At 50.0% G+C, this 14,552-nt stretch overlaps 1 protein-coding gene across 1 annotated transcript in view; it reads left to right on the top strand.

Moving 5' to 3' along the window:
- Positions 1-14,552, top strand: part of PROK2 (prokineticin 2) — a 154,760-nt gene that overhangs the window by 781 nt on the left and 139,427 nt on the right. The gene's annotated exons all lie outside the window — the stretch shown is intronic.

A 14,552-nucleotide genomic window follows, 5' to 3' on the forward strand; every position in this document is an offset into this window, starting at 1 on the left:
TCATTTGACATCCAATGCGTAACTTCTGGGCATGATGAAAGAGGGCCACATTTTGACAACTTTGTGCCAGCTTGTTATATTGTGAATCGCTTGCTTAGCAAGAGTAATTTCTCTTTGTGGAGGCAACTGATTTAAGATTTCTTTTAGAATCTGTGTGCTTTTGAGTAGCAGACGTAGGTTCCTTTCACGCTGGCGACAGAGATGTGCAAGGGATCCGTTACAGCCCCTGCTCGAAGGTTCGTGCAGTGGGCAGTGCCTTTGCAGCGGTGGTTTTATTCTGAATATGTTAACATGGGCACCCCGACTTAATTCTGCGTATATTCACAGTATAGGCTGTCTTTACCTTTTTAAGCATTTTTAAAGTATTTATTAAAGAACCAAAGGAAACCAGATGCTTCCTACGAGCATCAAGACAATTTATTATACATAGTTTTAAATACTATGAATTTCTCAATCCACATTTTAACATTAGTGGGATATTGCAAAGACATTCCTTTTCCAGTTTTTACTATTCCTTTAAGGGTCTCAGGGAGGGTAAACTGGTCAGCCATATTTATTTATTTTACTGAAATGTATTGGAATAATTTTTTAAGAGAGATTTTTTGAAGATGCCCCTGAACTTGTATATTTTGCACTGCTTTATAAATGATCCATTATCAATTAGGCTTGCGTGCATCTCGGCCGCGATCCAGCGAAGAGCGTGAGCGAGTGGCGAGTCCCTCTGGCTTCAGCGGGGCTGATTCTGGTGCTTCAAGTCAAACCGCACGCTCGCCTTCTTCGTTGAATCTGGGAATTTGTGCAAAAAAAAAAAAAAAGCATAAAAAGCATTGTGTGTACCAGAAAATTGCTTCTTTTTCAAGTGAAAATGGACCTGTAGATCAGTTGAAAAAGCTTTAACGCCGTAACCAGCTACTCATGGCTACTGGTAAAAGTCGGTAACATCGGTCTCTTTGGGCGTGCCTCCTCGATAAAGTAGCTCGCTATAAATAAGTGGGAGAATTTCTTTGGAACAAGTGACCTGTAATTCTGCATTCAGTAGAAATTGCTAGCTAAGCATTGAACCTCCCCGGCCTCGCCTGTAGCTGTTGCGTTGTGGATTTGAAGGATAGCGTTTGCTTTGACACTTAATTTCTGCAGTTAGCATCCCCACGGCACGCCTCCACGGGTGGGATTCCCTCTGTGCTGTGTCCGTGGGTTATCCCGCTGTTGGTGGGGAGCGTGTTTTAAGAACCAAACCAACGAAAACACTAGTGTAGGGGAAGGACCAGATTCGTGGTGTTCAGTGGCACAGAAAGCAGGTAAGTAAAGCACAGTGTTACGTTTGCGAAGTTTCAACTCTTACACAGACACACACACACACACAGACACCGACACAGCTTGCCTGACTTGCTCAGTTTGACGTAGTTCTGCAAAGGAAAAAATGACAGCGTTTTACGCCACCAGGCTATTTATTTTAATTGGAACACTTTGCTTGTTTCAAATTGGACAGATCGAAAATTGGGCAGCAGCTTCCGTGAGTTTATTTCCACTGAGATGTTTTCACCTGCCTTACCAAGATCATTCTCAGTCTACTTTTTTAAGCTCTACCGTAAACTTAAATTATTGAAAATTTATTAATTGCTGACTATATAATAACCTTTGCTTGTATGTAACCGAATGGTTTTAAGAGCCAACATTTAGAGTATGACAATGGAGCTGAACAGTTTTTAATGCGCAAGCAGTTCTGTTCTTGTGTATGACTTGTAACCTTAATTTACTGTGTAAAGATGGTTACATTATTTCCTTAGCTTTGTTTGTTGGAGACAAATATAGAATGCTTGTTTAAGTATGTCAAAACATAATCTTATCTTGTGGATTTTTATGTTAATGTATTATACGAGCTATATTTTTCATTTGCCCAGAAAGACAGCTTGTATAACGCTTTTGAAAGTTTTTCCGCTCTGTAAAGTCTTTAGAGCTGACAGTCCTGTTAGGTTTGTTTTAATCTTCATGCTAAAGTGTCAATGGTGGTTTTGTGAACTGGTCAGAAATTCACAGGTCTTAAATGTTTTCGGGAAATTTATATTGGACACTGCTCTTTGTCTAGCAAATAAAAGATGTTAATATATTCCTGTTACTGGCATGTGCACGACTGTTATTAGAAGCCACTTTATCATTTTCCTGCTTTAAATAGAAATGTCTATTTATGAATTCTGCTTGTAGTTTTTTCACAAATAAAATAGTAAAATTTAATTACATCTGAAAGCTCTCTTTTTTGGGAGATGCCAGTATTCAGAAAAAGCGGAGAGTCCTGTTGTCGAAGCAGTTTGTCAGTCTGTACGTCTTGTCCGTGAGCCGCCACTTAAGCACCCCACTTCTGCAAACACATGGGTACGCACATCAAAAAAGTTCAGTGAAGTGAGTAAATGCAGTTTGTTCCCTGGGACTGACGACGTACAGAAAGGTTATGGCGGATGTGTCTGCAGAATTTGGGTTCTAGTACTTGGAAGAAATAATTTTTCCCGTTTTTGTAGCTGCCGAAATGGCGAGGCTTAGTGCAGAGGGTTTTAGCGAGAGCCCTTGGGAGTTCCTTCGGCTGTCTTGTGCTAACAAACTCCCAAGAGTAAAGTTAACAAAATTTAATTGAGAGCCTAATTGTATTTTTGTAATGTAAAAACACTGGTGTTTTGCAAGCAGTATTTTGGTCCTCTGCCTAGGAAACAAGGTGATGTGAATTACTGTGCTCTTTCGAGTTCATTTTTCCCCCCACCTGAGATGGGAGATGTGTGATGTAACTGTTGAAATATGAAGATGAAATTTGAAAACCAAGCAAAGGGGCAGAAAAAAAAAATCCTACTCCAGAGTTTTTCCTCAGGAAAATGACAGCTACTAAACTAAAAGCCATTTGGATATTTTTGTGTATGTGGTGGGGGGGGGGGGGGGAAGTGTGAGTTACAACTAGAGGATGCTTTAAAAAAAAAAAACCACTCTGCAAACAGACTCTGAAATGCTTTTAACCTCAGCTGGAAACGATTCAAAATCCTTTGTGCCAAGAATAAGAAGAAACAGGAAAGGTAGCGGTTGTTCTACAGACCCGAAAAGCACTGGCTTGGCATCCCGGACGGGTGAGTAGAGAAGCAGTCCTCGCCTCGAAGAGTGCACGGTCCCTGTCCTCGAGCCACGACCAGCCCAAGGTGCCGGAGCCGCTGCCTGGGCAAAGCAGCAAGAGCTGCAGGAGTGGAGGAGATGAGCTTCATCTTCATCATCATCCACCCACTGCATCCCCCCTTGGAGGCTCGAAGGGAGCCACCAAACGATTTCCACAGCAGCACTGGTACCCACCGAGCCTGCCCACTCACTGCTTCACCAGGATTTTGGCTGACCGGTCTCCTGGAAATCCCTTGCCTTGGAGCCAGGTGAGAGCCACGTTCGATGTTGGAGCTGCGGAGTCGGCCCCGCCGCGGGGGAAGGAGGCTAAAGGCTGCAGGGATAAGGGCACCCGAGGGAGCTTTGAGGTACGTATGGGACTGGGGTGTTGTGTTGAAAGGCTTGCGTTTGGTACCTATAGGGAGTAAGAAGCTGGGGGGATGGGGATGGGGAGCCCTAGTTCATGGCTCCTTAGGGTTTTGTAAACTTTCTGGGCTAAACTGTCAATTGATTTAGGACTTGAAGGTGTCATAAAAATCAGCATCCACTCACGTAACTGGGAGAGAGGAGAAAAAACCCTCTCTGTAAGGCTCATGTGTCAGCTAATTTTTTACACTATTTAAATCTGAACATACCTCCCTCGTGCAGCAGTTCCGGGGCAATTAAGATGAGAAGACGCTAACACCCTGCAGCCTGGAAGGAGCTTCGGGAACCCGTGGCAGGACCGTGCGTGTGCCTTACCCACCAGACACGCAGCCCACGCAGCGATGAGCTGCGTATGCCCGGCAGCGTTTTGTTGCATTTAAGTCACAGTAGGAGTTTCCAGGGGCTAAAGCAAAAAGTTGTCTGCAAAAGACACGATGGATGGTGACAAACAGCCGTGCTGGTCCAGCTGTATCCCATGGGAACGCCACTGCCGAGTGCCGTGCTGAGCCAGCAAAGCGCCCTGTGTTTGGATCCCAACAGTGGGCAAACTCCTTCCCTACAGGCAGCTACATCAAGAAACTGTATTTGTGATTGCAGAGCTACTGCCTGTCTTTCCTTGTTTCCTGACTGGGGGGAAAAAAAAAAAAAAGCCAACCCCTCAAAAATCTGGCTGGAAAACTGGGTGCCAGTTACTGCTGCGCTGCTGTGCTTGGGGTTTTGAGTCGTGGGTTCCTCCAGGGTGCGAATGTTTGGCTTCAGGCAAGCGTTTTGCCTTGCAGCAGGTGGGATGCACTGCGGCAGCCCCAGTTACTTGGTTGTTCAAAGGTAAAGCTGAGTCTACAATGTTTTAAAGAGAGCAGAGCTGTGAAACTTCACTTGCGAGTCACAAACTGGAAAGCTGAAAAAAAAAAAACCCGAACAAAACCCCACCAAACCCCCTAAAAACCCCTAATACATAGGTTTCCCCACATGAATCCTTACTTTGCAGACCTTTTTTCTTCTTTTTCTCTGTGCTTCTTTCCCTTCGCCCCCCAAAAAAGAATTTAAATACACAAGTGTGGTAGAAATTGCATTGAATGCATTTGCTGTTTTCTTAAATCCCCTCCTGGAGCTGCCTGGGTTTCGTGGAGTGGATGGCGTGGCTGTGTGGACTCTAAGGGCCCCGAGCCCGAGCGTGGTTCAAAATCTTTCCAAGGGAGGACGGGGAGCCACAGCAGAGCCAGCGTGTCCCGATCACTTGTGGCAAACCAGCAGGATCTGGAAAAGAGGGAGAATGGCTGCAATTTGCCTGGATTCCTTCGTGGCTTCTCCAGCTGTAATAAGAACAGGGAGGCATCAGGTCTTTCTACCTACCTTTCCTTGGTTGTTTCCTTCTGGAATATTTACGTGCCTAAGTCTTGCTCGTCTTTTTGTGCTCGCTGTCGATAGGTGCAGTGAGGCTTCCTTGCTGTTTTCCGCGTTACAATGGCTGATTGCTTGGTATTTGTACAGAGCCCTTTCCTAGACAGGGTTGAAGGTAATGCTGATTCCAGCTGAACCCGTCTAATAGGAAGGCATCGGAACCTTCTACAGCGTTTTCTCATTGCTGGTTTGGGTATGTCTGCAAAGCAGAGGCTGCATGCAGAAATCAGCAATAACATCAAAAGGCTGTTTCAGAAATTCCTTATCTCACTTGCAAAACTCCTATGGCATAGCGTGGAAGCTTGCAATGGTGAAGAGCACTCTCTGCCTTACTCTGGTCTTCAGCTAATATTAATATTGAAGCTAGAAAATAGCGTCTTCCTGCAGCCAGGTCTCGTTGCACTGCAAATCTCTCAGTGCTTGCCTGAAGTCCCCTGTTGCTCCTCAAATGGGGATCGTTCTTCGCAGAGCAGTAAATGATCTGGCAGCCCTGGCTGCGCAGGAAGCACGGAAGGCACGAGCCAGTTACGCTTCCTACATGAGGAATCAAGAAACAAATACTCCTTTGTTTGCCTCTAGGTCTCCGTACCAAAAGAAAAAAAAAAAAAAAAGCGGGGAGAGAAATTGCTCTCCACCATGACTATTTATTATTTCCAGGATCCTGAAGATTTCATGACTTTCTAATGTTTGTGATTTTTTCCAACTTCTTTTTTTCAGCGTTAGGATTTGTCAGAACTGTTCCGATGTACTTGAGAGGCCGCTCCAGCAGGCACATCGCCTCTTCTGAGAAGGACGTAGAGCTGCGTGGTCACTCCTAAGAAGCTACGGTGTGAGAATCCCCGTTGCTCTGCTTTGGCAATCCTCCCTTCCTCCTGCCAGCAGGTGAGGCAGAAACATTCAAAGCCAGTAACGCCGATAGCGTTCACTTAACTTAAATACCATGAAATTCCCAGTGTAATACACACTCGATAACAGCACATCAAAAGCTTTTAGGACGTATTAATTGGCCACAGCTACTGGAGCTGGCCCGAGTTGGAGGGAGGAGGTCTGAAGTGTTTAGGCTGCTCTAAGTTGCTTCTCAAGTGTTGGAAAAAACAAGTTTGGGAGCTGAATTTGGGTACAACTTATCCCTGTGAGCAGGAGGAAGCTGGCATGCTGCAGAAACAGCACGTTTTTGCCCAGGTAAGAAGAATGGGAACGAATAAAGCTGATTTTTGTTCCTCCTCAAGCTGTGCAGTCGGGGTTGTGTGATTCACGTTGCCTGGGAGGCTTGGCGTGGAGTTGGCAGGAGGAGTTTTCCATGTCTGTATGCGCATTTTAGGAGGGATTAAAGCTCAGAGTAGTGCAGGGTAGCAGGAGAGCCACGGAGATTTTAATTCTGCCTTCACCCAGAAAGCAATACCAATCTAATACATATAATAGGTAATCTTAAATATATATATGCTAGATTTTACATAGGTTGTAGAGATATTCTATGTGACAGGCTAAAGATGTGGTGAAGTTTAAAAGCATGACTTGTCAAAAGTTGTCTCTAATAGGGGCTTTATCTCTTGTTGACTCAGGGAAGCGCCAGCATAAGCCAAGGCCCCAGAAGGGCTGGCAATCCCTCCCGCCCCCTTTGGGGGGTTATTACTGTCTTACTCTGCAGATTGACTTCAGCAGCAAGTAGGCTGCCCCACTCTGTTCGTATGCTTTACTTCCCAATGGGGTTTAGGAAAACAAGATGAAGAAAGGGCAAGGAAAACGTAGCTTTCCATTAAACTAATTTCTTTCTGATCCAAGAAAGACAAAATAATGGAGCGGCAGGAGGAACCTGGTTAGGGCTGGAGGCTGATGCTGCTCTCTGGAAGGGTCAATTTAATTATACATCCAGATTTGAAGAGATGTCCATCAGCCCCGAGCTGCTGGGAGAGGCTGGCAGAGCCTGGATGGGGGAGCTGCCCTGCAGCCGGGGGAAGCCCAGAGCCCACGTCTGCCCGGGAGCAAGCAACCCGCATCTCCCAGCATTTCTCACACGCACACCTTCCTGTTCTTCATTCCCAGCAAGGAGAATCCTCTGCAATCTCCAAATCTTTCTGTGCAGCCTTTGTGAGAGGCTGAGGCTTTGGCCAAGGGTTAGGGCTGCATCCAGGCATTAACAAACCTGATAGCAGAGAGCTGGCAAAAAGCCTGGCAGCATCCCTGCGAGCCCGGGGCTTGTGCTCACCACCAGGAGATGGAGGGGATGGCAACGTATTTAGCTGCTCCTTTTGTTCTCCTTATTCAACCGAAGTTTTGTTGGTGTGAAGTTCAGGAAGGAAAATGTGGACTAGAGTTGTGGAAACGCTCCCTGGAAAAGGAATATGGTGATTCCTGCGGGGTTGAATCATTGCCGCGGCGCGGGGCGTGATGGGTGTGTGACAGCCTCTGACAGCGAGCTAATTGGGAGTCACCGTGGCACAATGGCACGGGGAAAAATGAGTGATGGGAAGCTTCCCTGATTGCAAACGCTCCCGAATGTGATGACACGTGGGGGGGGGAGAAAGCCTGGGGCAGGGGGGGAGGCACGGGAGAGGCGGGTGTACAGCGAGGCTGCGGGTGTGCCAGGTTTTGGGAATTGCGTGCGGGCTGGTGGCTCTGAGTCAGCCTGCGCTGCTGCCTGTGTTGGCTGCCTCCACCTTCCCCGGCTCCCTGGAGGGTCTGTGTCCGAGAGGAGCCTGAATTTGGTGGCTCTGTGCTGCCCTGTTGCTCCGGCAATCACAGAGCGGGTTTGGGGAGGTGGCCCCACTGGCCACCTCGTGCCAACAGGTTTGCCAACCTTTACACTTGTTTTGTGTATCGCTTTGTCATAGCGGGCAGGACCAGCTATGCTTTTGCAAGCCCTATCCTCTTGCAAGTCCTATTAGAGATGCTAATTATCATTTTCCTTCTGTGAAAAGTTATAAATCCCACAGATTTATAGGCCAAAAGGCTTCATCCATCAAAAGGCTGAGTTAAAGGCGATGAGTTAGAACAACCGGGAGGTGACTCTGCAATTCCCCTGCCCGTGGGGCGGCTGGGGGATGAGCGGGCTCCCATACCTGATGTCTCCCGTACCTGATGATGTCTCCTGTGCAAAGCAGGGGGATCAGGAGCGGCTGGGCAGTGTGCATGGATGGAGGCGAGAGCGGTGACGAGCCGACACGCGCTCTTGGAGAGCTGGTGATTCTCCTGTGCTCGGTGTGGTGGGTTTACCATGCCCTGCCTGTCAGACAGCTGTAACCAGTGGAGAAAAGGTTTTTATCTGAAGAAGGACTGCAGGTGAGCAGTCCCTTTCCATCCCAAATCCGTACACTGGCTGAGGAGCAGGAGCTGGAAGGAGCAGGACACGCAGCCCCGAGGGGGCTGGTGGAAGCCAAGAGAAGCTAGACCACCATCAGCCCTAGTCTCGAGGAGCAGCCTGTGATCAGCCACATGAGTTATTCTTGCTGATGTGTTGACTGTCATATTTTACACGCGGTTAGGAGTTCGGTCTCCCTCCGAGAAGGGGGTCTGCGCCTTGCCCTGCTGGACAACAGGAGATGTTTTCCCAACAGCGGATTAACATCTTATTTGTAGTGGATTAATGACTCTCCTGGTACCTAATGGGTTTTCCTGCAAGTTGGGTTTGCCAAAAGGGCATTGGCGTCCCTGAAAGCTGGGGTGGTGGAGCGGATCTCAAATATCACTGGATTTAAGTGAGGGTCAGGTTTTTTTCTCCTCACCTTTATCCAGAACTAACAATACTCTCAACATCTGGATTAGGGTAAATGATGGGTATTTTTTAACTTAACCTCTGCATTTGGATGATTTCCAAGTTGCTGGCAAAGACGGAGGTGTCATCTGTTCCTGCAGGGACAGCGACTTGGGAGCCCAGAGCTGGTGACGCTGCTGTGAATTCCCCCTGAAGCGGAGGGTGAGTAGGGGAGGCTGCCTCCCCACTCCAGCCATCCCCGGGTCGTCATGAGTGTTTGGACCTTGAGATGCTCCTGCCGAGGCTTTCACAAGCTGTGTCTTGTGATTTTGGCCAGTGCAAGTAATGGCACCGGGGAGTCTCAAAACAGTGCTCTCTGGGGAGGAGGGGGAGGCAGAGCTCAGCCTGCCAGCTCTGTGTGCATGTAACCGTGCTATTCAATGGATTAAAAAAAAATAATAAAATAAACAGTGGTGCTCTTACCTCAGGCTATCCATTAGGAGTGTGATTTAGTGCAGGGAGGGCTATAAAGGCAGTTGATAAATCTTTCATGCAGCACAAATAAAATTTCTTATGGGGGGAGAAAGGGCCCTGGATAATGGGGGAAGGAGGGAACAGCCCTTGTCCCCTTGTCTAATTAGGCTGCCCAGGAGAAGGTAATATAAAATAATAGACCTGGAAAGCCCAAATCTTCACAACCTTAGGAAGGACTTCATCCCCTTAAATTATGAGGCTAAGACCTCATTCAGGAATACTTTGAAGGAGATCAACTGGCAGCGCTATTCACGGCGGCTAAGGGCTTGGGCTCTGGCTCCGCGTGATTACGGTACCTTCTGAAGAGCTCGCTCCTATTCCCGTTGAATGCCACTATTTTTATCCTCCTTAAATTCTAGAGGGTATTTCCAAGTGTGGGGAGCAGAGCAAAGAGAGGCAGATCTTAACTCTGCTCCGTGTAACGATTTCTGTAAAAAGGAAGGAGAAACGTTTGAAATAGCGTATACCTATTTTTGACACCACTGGTGTAGTAGCAAAGCACCTGGAGGTGCCTGCAGCCCCTGGCACCCCGGGGGGGGGGGTGGGGGGGTGTCACTGCTGACCCTTTCTCCCATGGGGTTCCCAGGCTCCTGCCTCTCTGCTTGCAGCCACAGGTACCTGGGCGCATCTCTGAGGCGCTGCAGGGGACGGGTGATGCTGGCAGGGGGAAAGTGGGGGTCTCTGACCCCCTCCTCCATCCCAGGAGACCCCTCTTGCCTCACCCTTCCTGGGGCCCCGCTCGCCTTTGCAGTACGGTAGGGAGTGCTTTGATCCTTCCCCCATATGGGAGACAGAAGTGCAGAGGGACTTAATTAGGTGCAATTACCTCACCCGCCGCAGCCGGAGCTGCTGGGGTAGTTGGCGTAAGGTCAAATAGGAAATCTATGGCCCACCGGGGCCAAAAGTGTAGGTGTCGTGGGGGATGCCTGAGCCCTCGTGCTCTCTCCTGCTGAGCTGCAAAAGGCTGGAAGCCTTCCAGCCTAACGCCCCGAAAAGGCTGGGGAGCTCAGTGCTGAACATCTCTGACCCCCAGATCGCTGCTGGTGGGGGGCGGTTTGGGCAGAGCTGGGATGGACCCCGGCTGGAAAATGCAGCCTGGGACTGAGCATCGTGTGAGGGGGCAAACAGGGGCTGGGATTTGTGAGTCCCAGTCTCGGTTTGTGCATCTGGCCATGCAGGCTTGGGTGCTCAACAGGGCTTTTATCGTGTGCTTACTCCCTCCTGCAGCCGCGGCTTTTACGCCTGTCCATGCTCAGGTTCTCTGGAGCTGCCAAGCACGGTATTGGCATATACAGCTTAGTCCTGTGCTGGGCATCCCACTTCACTTGAACATGAAATATAAATCAGAGATCAAGTGAATTATTGTGCCATACTGCTGCTCGGGCAATAGGGAGTCTTTAAATCAATCAGCCCCCAAATAAATAAATAAACGTGCAGCAGACATGCTGGAGTGCATGTCTGATTCCTATCAGAGGCAGTAATTCAAGGCAGATGCTTGCAGTTTCTCTGCTTCCCGGTCTGCGTTACCTGGGCTGCTGAAGTCGCATGAGACAGAAAGCAAAATTTTTTCCGAGCTTCCATTATTGTTGCCAAAGAAACCATTTCATTTGGTTGCCACGTGTGCAGCGAATCTGGTTCAATCCATCTGGATGTCGAAGGCTGAAGGAAAAGGGCTTTGGGGAAGGAAATCTGCAGTGTGCAGCCACCTCGATAGCCACGATGCTGACCGTACGGATGGGGCCAGGAGCTGGAGGAGGAAGGTGGGTGCTGCTCCCTGGGGGGTGCTTGAAGGGTCCTGGCCAGCTTTGCAGGTTCGACCCGCGCAAGCATCCCCATGAGCCGAGGCCGAAGGAGCTCCTCATCACTTGGAGACCTGCTGGCTGCTATCCCCGGGGACCAGCACCGCCTGCAGCGAGGGCTGTGAGAGCCCTCCAGCACTTAAAAGACTTTACTAGTGTTCCTTTCAGCCCACGCCAGCTCTCGGGAGAGAAACATTTGAAGCGTTTGATCTTTCCAGGCTGCCATCCCCCTCCCGCAGGGGCCAGGCTCTGGAGCGCAGCTCCCCAGGGCTCTGCATCTGCCGGGCATCGTCCCGCTGCATCCTCACCCAGCACAGGGTTGGATGCTCTGGCTTACTGTCCCGCTTTCTGCCCAGCCCTGAGGATGGCTCCAACACCCACGATGAATTTGGGCAGCCGAGCCTGGGCTGGGGGTCACCCGAAAGCTGCAGAGGGGACTGGGGTGACATGGGCTGTGCTGGCTGGGGACAGCAGTGGCTGTGCAGCTGGCCCTGGTGCCCAAGGAGGGGGGGGGGGGGGTTTAGTGCCTTTTCCAGGGCAGCTTTGGTCACTCATGGGTGGGCCTGGGCCCCTCTCACCAGTCCCTAAGGCTGGAGGTGCACTGCATATTTGGGTTTCACCAGCCCTTTGCTTGCAGCTGCAATGCTCTGCCCTCGTGCGTGCCCGTGGATGATGGTGCTTTAAAAAGGTAAATGAGCCCTGATGCTGATACAAGGCCACCGACGTGGTGGGGCTTTACTTTGCACTGTTTCATCTGTCCTGAACACATCTGGCAGTGTCATCCCAAGCCAATACTATTTCACTGAGTCAGGTCCTCCTCTTCCTTGAGTTACTCCAGGAGTGTGTTGGGACTGAACCTTGGATCAGTGAAGCTGATGTTTTCCTGACGTCTTGCAATAGAAGATAAAGCAATTGCAACACTGGGGATTCAGCCTGGGTTTCCAACGTTTTAGCCCCAGGAGAGAACTGAATTGATGCACGGGTACATTTTTTTTTTCTTCTTCTAAAGCTCCACCTGTGAACCCAAAATAATAATGGTTGATCAGTTAAATCCGCTCAGCAGATAATCCTGTGTCCTTCTGAGTTACCACAACCTATATAACAAGGAGGGATGCTGATACGCGTAGTCACGCTGGATATACATGTTGTTTACCCAGCCAAACCATAGCAGGTCCACCTCGCAGGCCTGCACGCCGTGTTGATGTGTTCCTCCTGCAGCAGGGCACCTCGGCCCTGGACAGCGGTGTAAATCCTTCTTTGCAAATCATTGACCCAATAGGTCATAAAAGTTCCTTTATGGTCTGTCAAGACAAGCTAGGTTCTTTACATGCACCCTAAGTCAGCACAGTAAAACTTTTATGGTGTTTTTAATAACAAGAGCTACTGCACATGAACAGCAACTAATTTTTAAAGCCTTGGTATTTCAGCTGAGATGGGTTTTTTTCCCCCCCTAAGTTGGAAAAACACTTAGGTCAGTGCTTTCAGAAGTCGCTGCCTGGAGGTAACCTCTTTGCCCTGTGGTGGTCTAACTTCTGCAAATACTGAGCATCCCCTGAAGGGAACTTCTGAAAACCAGGCTGGTTTTCTGGTAGCATCTGTGCAAATGGAGAAGTTGAACTTGAGGTTCATATTTTTAAAATATTTGGACCTTAATCTGTGCTGTAACATTATGGCTCTAAGAAAATGAAATTCTTGTCGGGTTGCAAAATTGTCTTGAAGGGTTAATGGGAGTTTATTTAGTAAAACAATTGGTGCAAGGTGAACTAAAAAGCCTTGATCAAGGATTTGGGTGCAGAAGGGAGTCAGGGCTGTGCTCCCAGCCTGGTCCCAGGATGCAGGAGCACATGTCTGCCCATCACCGCTGGTTTGCACTGGGCAGAGGGGCCTCCGCTCCTCTGAACCAGCTCGTTAAGTTGCTGGAACCTAATCTCGGGTCTAAGCCTCCAATTTAACCCCCCCAGCTCACCCTCTCCTAACTCGCAGGGACCCCGTTGCAGGCCTGGAGCCTCCGTCCCTGGGTTGTACCTCCTGGCTGCTTTTTGAGTGCCGAGCCGAAGTACCGTGCCATAAAGCGACTCTTCCAGCGTGCTTCTGGCTCTGCTCTCTCAGCCCTGCCTCGGGCTGCCAAGAGGCAAGGGGGAATAATGAGGAGTTGAAAGCAATGTGGCAAGGTCTGCGTTACCCTCCGACGAAACTGCCTGCTCTGCCTGTCCCCAGGGCCCTGCCTAACCCTCTGGCATTGCCAGCAACCCCGGCTGGTTTGGCTCCAGCCCCGTGCCAAGAAGCAAGGAGGCAAAACGAGCCCCCCCGGCTGCCCTCGAGAAGCAACATCTCCCTAATCCCGGCTGCTGCCGCAGGCAAGGGTTTGGTGCGGTGACGTCCAAAGGGAGCGGGGTGGGGGGTGCAGAGGGGCCACTCCAATCCTTTCAGCAGTGACTGAACAGTGTTTATTCAGGCAGCTCATGATTTTGGTCCTCCAAGGTGGCTGTTGTGGCTGTGTGTGCCAGTGTCCGCTGCTGCCGGACCCCAGGCAGCTGGGGCCCAGCCTTTGCAAAACGGGGGTAATTTTTCCCCCACCTGTGGGAAATGTGCTGCTGTACCACTGCCTTCAGCTGTGGTGTGTGTGGCCCCAGTCCCGGCAGAGCCCTGGACAAGGGAATCGGGGGTTTTGGGGGTTTTTTATTTCCTAGGAAAAATGACATTCTTCTCTGAGCTCTGCCAAGTCTGAGCTGTCTTGGCTTTGCATCTGACCCGGGCAGCCCTCACACGAGGCACGGTAGATGCTGGATGCTGTCCCTGTGCCCTTTAATTACCTGGCAGGAATGTCTGTGCCCTAAATTCACACCACAGCAGCCAGGGCTGTTACTTTTTTTTCTACCTGCGATGGAGCCTCAGCCCTTTCATTGCTTCTCTTTACTCCTGTGCACCCAGTTACAGTCTTTGCTCCTTTGAACTTAGGCTTGCTTAGAGCTGTACTTGCCCTGTGGCCCCTGTCCAGGGGTCCACACGTGCCCTCCAGCCGGTGGCAGGGACGTGGGGTCCGTGGTCCCGTGCAAGCCTGGGTCCTGGCTCGCTGGAGCTCTCAGCCGTTAGCGCTGTTCATGCATGAAGGGCTGATCAGCGCTGGGCACAGGGGTGTGAATCCATCCTGAGGCACTCAGCACCAATTTTCCAGCCCTGACAGCAGCAGGGAGCAGAGGTGAGAGGGGCCCTGCTCTTCGGGTTTGATTCAGAGCAATCTTGCCACATTTTCATAGATCATCTGGTTTGGTTTTGCTTTCCCTCCCCCTCCCTCTCCCCCCCCCAAAAAATCCTCCTTTCTAGAAACTTGCAAATGTGCAGGAAGGAGACTCTTCCTCTCCGGGGCTGGTGGGTGCTACATCACAGCCAAAACTAGGACCTGGGCACTGGGATGGGGAGGATGCTTCTGGTCCTGGTCCCAGCTATGGGGGGGACATGCTTCGGGGCTCTCGGCTGGGTACAGTGGGGCCTCCCAGGAGTGCGGTTGGAGAGCTGGAGCCAGCGGAGCCGCTCCAGGTTTGTGCCGGATTTGGCCTCCTTCCCCGGGCCGGGAA

Source organism: Egretta garzetta, unplaced genomic scaffold (assembly GCF_000687185.1).
Source record: "Egretta garzetta isolate BGI_Z169 unplaced genomic scaffold, ASM68718v1 scaffold228, whole genome shotgun sequence".
NCBI lineage: Eukaryota > Metazoa > Chordata > Aves > Pelecaniformes > Ardeidae > Egretta > Egretta garzetta.